This window comes from Oryctolagus cuniculus, chromosome 2, assembly GCF_051225735.1.
Source record: "Oryctolagus cuniculus isolate XC-2025 breed Fujian yellow rabbit chromosome 2, ASM5122573v1, whole genome shotgun sequence".
NCBI lineage: Eukaryota > Metazoa > Chordata > Mammalia > Lagomorpha > Leporidae > Oryctolagus > Oryctolagus cuniculus.
This window is the reverse complement of record NC_142868.1, coordinates 97,906,264-97,913,227: the sequence shown is the minus strand read 5'-3', so window position 1 is coordinate 97,913,227 and position 6,964 is coordinate 97,906,264. Positions and strand designations below refer to the sequence as shown.

The window sequence follows — 6,964 nt, the reverse complement described above, 5'->3', positions numbered from 1 at the left end:
AATCATCAGAAATTACTACAAGGACTTGTATGCCAGCAAACAGGGAAACCTATCAGAAATGGATAGATTCCTGGACACATGCAACCTACCTAAATTGAACCAGGAAGACATTGAAAACATAAACAGACCCATAACTGAGACAGAAATTGAAACAGTAATAAAGGCCCTCCCAACAAAGAAAAGCCCAGGACCAGATGGATTCACTGCTGAATTCTACCAGACATTTAAAGAAGAACTAACTCCAATTCTTCTCAAACTATTCAGAACAATCGAAAAAGTGGGAGTCGTCCCAAATTCTTTCTATGAAGCCAGCATCACCTTAATTCCTAAGCCGGAAAAAGATGCAGCACTGAAAGAGAATTACAGACCAATATCCCTGATGAACATAGATGCAAAAATCCTCAATAAAATTCTCGCCAATAGAATGCAACAACACATCAGAAAGATCATCCACCCAGACCAAGTGGGATTTATCCCTGGTATGAAGGGATGGTTTAATGTGCGCAAGACAATCAATGTGATACACCACATTAACAGACTGCAGAAGAAAAACCATATGATTATCTCAATAGATGCCGAGAAAGCATTGGATAAAATACAACACCCGTTCATGATGAAAACTCTAAGCAAACTGGGTTTGGAAGGAACATTCCTCAATACAATCAAAGCAATCTATGAAAAACCCACAGCCAACATCCTATTGAATGGGGAAAAGTTGGAAGCATTTCCACTGAGATCTGGTACCAGACAGGGATGTCCACTCTCACCACTGCTATTCAATATAGTTCTGGAGGTTCTAGCCAGAGCTATTAGGCAAGAAAAAGAAATTAAAGGGATACAAATTGGGAAGGAAGAACTCAAACTATCCCTCTTTGCAGATGACATGATTCTTTATTTAGGGGACCCAAAGAACTCTACTAAGAGACTATTGGAACTCATAGAAGAGTTTGGCAAAGTAGCAGGGTATAAAATCAATGCACAAAAATCAACAGCCTTTGTATACACAGACAATGCCATGGCTGAGGAAGAACTTCTAAGATCAATCCCATTCACAATAGCTACAAAAACAATCAAATACCTTGGAATAAACTTAACCAAGGACATTAAAGATCTCTATGATGAGAATTACAAAACCTTAAAGAAAGAAATAGAAGAGGATACCAAGAAATGGAAAAATCTTCCATGCTCATGGATTGGAAGAATCAATATCATCAAAATGTCCATTCTCCCAAAAGCAATTTAAAATTCAATGCAATACCAAATGAAGATACCAAAGACATTCTTCTCAGATCTGGAAAAATTGGTGCTGAAATTTATATGGAGGCACAAGAGACCTCGAATAGCTAAAGCAATCTTGTACAACAAAAACAAAGCCGGAGGCATCACAATACCAGATTTCAGGACATATTACAGGGCAGTTGTAATCAAAACAGCATGGTACTGGTACAGAAACAGATGGATAGACCAATGGAACAGAATTGAAACACCAGAAATCAACCCAAACATCTACAGCCAACTTATATTTGACCAAGGATCTAAAACCAATCCCTGGAGCAAGGACAGTCTATTCAATAAATGGTGCTGGGAAAATTGGATTTCCACATGCAGAATCATGAAGCAAGACCCCTACCTTACGCCTTAAACAAAAATCCACTCAACGTGGATTAAAGACCTAAATCTACGACCTGACACCATGAACATACTAGAGAACATTGGAGAAACCCTTCAAGATATTGGCACAGGCAAAGAATTTCTGGAAAAGACCCAGAATGCACAGGCAGTCAAAACCAAAATCAACTATTGGGATTGCATCAAATTGAGAAGTTTCTGTACTGCCAAAGAAACAGTCAGGAGAGTGAAGAGACAACCGACAGAATGGGAAAAAATATTTGCAAACTATGCAACAGATAAAGGGTTAATAACCAGAATCTACAAAGAGATCAAGAAACTCCACAAAAACAAAACCAACAACCCAATTAAGAGATGGGCCAAGGACCTCAATAGACATTTTTCAAAAGAGGAAATCCAAATGGCCAACAGGCACATGAAAAAATGTTCAAGGTCACTAGCAATCAGGGAAATGCAAATCAAAAGCACAATGAGGTTTCACCTCACCCCGGTTAGAATGGCTCACATTCAGAAATCTACCAACAACAGATGCTGGCGAGGATGTGAGGAAAAAGGGACACTAACCCACTGTTGGTGGGAATGCAAACTGGTCAAGCCACTATGGAAGTCAGTCTGGAGATTCCTCAGAAACCTGAAGATAACCCTACCGTTCGACCCAGCCATCCCACTCCTTGGAATTTACCCAAAGGAGTTTAAATTGATAAACAAAAAAGCGGTCTGCACCCTAATGTTTATTGCAGCTCAATTCACAATAGCTAAGACCTGGAACCGACCTAAATGCCCATCAACGGTAGACTGGATAAAGAAATTATGGGATATGTACTCTTTAGAATACTATACCGCAGTAAGAAACAACGAAATCCAGTCATTTGCAACAAAATGGAGGAATCTGGAACACATCATGCTGAGTGAAATAAGCCAGTCCCAAAGGGACAAATACCATATGTTCTCCCTGATCGGTGACAACTGACTCAACACCAAAAAGGAAACCTCCTGAAGTGAAACGGACACTATGGGAAATGGTGACTTGATCAGCATAGCCCTGACTGTTAATGAACAACTTAATACATTATCCCTCTTAGTAGTTTTTTTGTCTGTTCTACTTAATATGACTGGTTTAATTCTGTAATTAATACACAGTTATTCTTAAGTGTTAAAAATTAACTGAAATGTGATCCCTGTTAAACATAAGAGTGGGAATAAGAGAGGGAAGAGATGTATAATCTGGGACATGCTCAAGCTGACTTGCCCCAAATGGTAGAGTTAAAAACATACCAGGGGATTCCAATTCAATCCCATCAAGGTGGCATGTACCAATGCCATCTCACTATTCCAAGTGATCAATTTCAGTTCACAATTGATCATAATGAAAGGACTAAGAGTCAAAGAGAGCACATAAACAAGTCTAGTACCTGCTAACACTAACCAATAGAATAAATAAAGGGGAGAGTGATCCAACATGGGAAGTGAGATACTCAGCAGACTCATAGAATGGCAGATGTCCTAAACAGCACTCTGGCCTCAGAATCAGCCCTAAAGCCATTCCGATCTGGCTGAAAAGCCCATGAGAGTATTTCAGGCATGGAAAGCCAAGACACTCTGGCAAAAGATCTCTGCAAGTGAGATCCCAGTGGAAAGAACAGGTGTTCAAAGAAGGAGGTACCTTTCTCTGAAGGGAGGAGAGAACCTCCACTTTGACTATGACCTTGTCTAAACAAGATAAGAATTGGAGAACTCAGAGGGCTTCCATAGCCTTGGAAACTCATGACTGGAGCATAGGGAGACTACTGATGCCATAGACAGGAGTGTCAATTGGTAAAGTCAACAACAGGAGTCAGTGTGCACTTACTCCTCATGTAGGATCTCTGTCCTTAATGTGCTGTGTATTGAGATTTAATGCTATAACGAGTACTCAAACAATATATTTCACTTTGTGTTTTTATGGGGGTGCAAACTGTTGAAATCTTTACTTAATGTATACTAAACTGATCCTCTGTAAAAAAAAAAAAAAAAGAAATTATCAACTCCCAACTTGACTCTCACTGATCTGATTTCATCGTCATTTAAAAAAAATCATCTATTATTTTTCACTTTATGCTTCTGTGTGAGAGCAAACTGTTGAAATCCTTACTTCATGTATACTAAGCTGATCTTCTGTATATTAAGATAATCAAAAATGAATATTGATGTGAATGGAAGGAGAGAGGGAGTGGGAAAGGGGAGGGTTGTGGGTAGGAGGGACGTTATGGGGGGGAATCCATTGTAATCCATAAGTCGTACTTTGGAAATTTATATTCATTAAATAAAAGTTAAAAAAAATTCTCTTCTTCCCCACACTCTGAAAAGACTACTTTCCCCATATTTCTAGAAACCCTGACATTTTTAGGATTTCAGAATGACAATAGGTACAGAAAATTTGCAGCTTCTCAGACCATAAAGGAATGAAGTTGGAAATTAGCAACTCAGGAATCCCTAGAGCATACGCAAACACATGGAGATTGAACAACATGCTCCTGAATGAACAATGGGTCATAGAAGAAATCAAAAGAGAAATCAAAAACTTTCTGGAAGTAAATGAGGATAACAGCACAATGTACCAAAACTTATGGGACGCAGCAAAAGCAGTGTTAAGAGGAAAGTTTATATCAATAGGTGCCTACATCAAGAAATTGGAAAGGCACCAAATAGATGAGCTTTCAATTCACCTCAAGGATCTAGAAAACCTACAGCAAACCAGACCCAAATCTAGTAGGCAAAGAGAAATCATTAAAATCAGAGAAGAAATCAACAGGATGGAATCAAGAAAAACATTCCAAAAAATCAGCCAAACGAGGAGCTGGTTTTTTGAAAAAATAAAGAAAATTGACACCCCTTTGGCCCAACTAACTAAAAAAAGAAGAGAAAAGACCCAGATCAATAAAATCAGAGATGAAAAAGGAAATGTAACAACAGACACCACAGAAATAAAAAGAATCATCAGAAATTACTACAAGGACTTGTATGCCAGCAAACAGGGAAACCTATCAGAAATGGATAGATTCCTGGACACATGCAACCTGCCTAAATTGAACCAGGAAGACATCAAAAACCTAAACAGACCCATAACTGAGACAGAAATTGAAACAGTAATAAAGGCCCTCCCAACAAAGAAAAGCCCAGGACCAGATGGATTCACTGCTGAATTCTACCAGACGTTTAAAGAAGAACTAACTCCAATTCTTCTCAAACTATTCAGAACAATCGAAGAAGAGGGAATCCTCCCAAATTCTTTCTATGAAGCCAGCATCACCTTAATTCCTAAGCCAGAGAAAGATGCAGCACTGAAAGAGAATTACAGACCAATATCCCTGATGAACATAGATGCAAAAATCCTCAATAAAATTCTCGCCAATAGAATGCAACAACACATCAGAAAGATCATCCACCCAGACCAATTTCCAATAAATCAATACAGCTGGGTATAGTGTGCTTAACACCTACACTCTGAATAGGGCTAAAACAGATAACTTGCTCGCTAGGGACATGAGTCTATCAGTAAAAAGAAGCCACATCTTGACATGATCTTCATTTCTGGAATCATTCAGAGATCCTGGATATCAGTACAAAGTGATGAATAAATGAGCCCTGAAGATTGTCTCCTGGGTATGGGATGAATTTGAGATACACATGTTGGAAAGAGGAGTTTTAACATGCAATGGCCATTTCCCACTCATCTCAATATTGTTTCATGTGGGAGAATAACCTATCCTTTCCAAGTCTGGAGAAACCAAGGCAGGGCCAGATGATTCTGGCCAAGCAAATGTAATTACAGATTATTTTTTGTGTCACTGTTTCATTCAGTGCCTATTTTGTTCTCCAGTCACAAACTCTACCCATGTTCTAGTAAAGGACATTCTACCACCCTGAGAAAAATAGATTTGATACACGTTTTGAATGAAGAGGCTGTAAGTCAGTGGTTTCCTAACCATAGCTAATTTACTACCACCTAATACTCTGAGACAGCCAGAAAAAAACATTACTTAGAACAGTTCACCCTCACAGATAGATGTCACTGCAAGTCTATGGGGTGGCCATATGGACCTTTGAATAAATGGTGTGGAAAACAGATACAGAACAAAATTAAAGATGAATTTCACACCAAGTGTGTAATAGCTTGAAAATGTGTGTGGGGTTTGATTTATAATGTTGAGTAGGACAAGTCCATTCTTTATTTTTTAAGATTTGTTTCCTTCTTCTCTGAGAGAATACCAAATGGTGGGATGATGCTGATGCAGGAGGGTCTGGAGGCCCTGAGGACCCTGGAATGGAAGGCCATGGCAGCTTCTGCTGAGGTTTTGGCAGTGGCATCCAGGGCTGTGGTCAAAGCCAGGACCGGGTCCAGAGCAAGGTCATGGAACTCGTAGAGCCTGTCACCAGGCTTGGCCACCTGTTTAAGAACATGAAGATCAAATCCCTGTAGGAGATATATCTCTTCTCTCTGCCCATCAAGGAGTCTGAGATCTTTGATGTTATCCTGGGAACATCCCTTGATGAGATTTTGAAGGTCATGTCAGTGCAGAAGCAGGCATAGATTGGCAGTGAAGCAGGTTCAAGGCATTTGTCTCCATTGAAGAACACAATGGTCATGTCAGCCTGGGTGTGAAGTGCTCCAAGGAAATAGCCACCACCATCTGAGGGGCCATCATCCTTGCTAAGCTGTCCATTTTGCCCATGTGGAGGTGCTATTGGGGAAACAAGATAGGCAAACCCCACGCTGTGCCTTGCAAGGTGACCAGATTATGTGTCTCTGTGCTATTGTGCCTCAATTCTTGCTCCTAGAAGCACTGGCATTGTCTTCACTGTGTCCCCAAGAAGTTGCTGATGATAGCTGGCATTGGTGGCTGCCACACTTCAACCAGTGGGTGCACTGCTACCCTGGGCCACAAAGGGCACCTTCTATGCTATCCCCAATACCTACAGCAATCTGATCCCCAACCTCTGGAAAAAGAATGTATTCACCAAGTCTCCCTATTAGGAAAGCATGGACCATCTTATGAAGACTCACACCAGAGTATTTGTGCAGAGGACCCAGGCTCCAGATGTGGCTACAAAATAGGATTTTACACAAGAAAACAAAGTGAATTAAGTCTGTTAAAAATTTATTTATTTATTTATTTATTTATTTATTTTTTATTTATTTGAAAGGCAGAGAGAGAGGGAGAGAGAGAAGGAGAGACATAGAGGAAGTAAGATATTTTCCATCGACTGCTTCATTCCCCAAATGGCCACAATGGCTGGGGCTGGACCAGGCAAGCCAGGAGACAGGAGCTTCTTCTGGGTCTCCCACATGAGTGTA

General features: G+C 40.0%; 1 pseudogene; it reads left to right on the top strand.

Moving 5' to 3' along the window:
• Positions 1 to 5,905: 5,905 nt before the first annotated feature.
• Positions 5,906 to 6,724, top strand: LOC108176000 (small ribosomal subunit protein uS5 pseudogene; annotated as a pseudogene).
• The last annotated feature ends 240 nt before the right edge of the window (positions 6,725 to 6,964 follow it).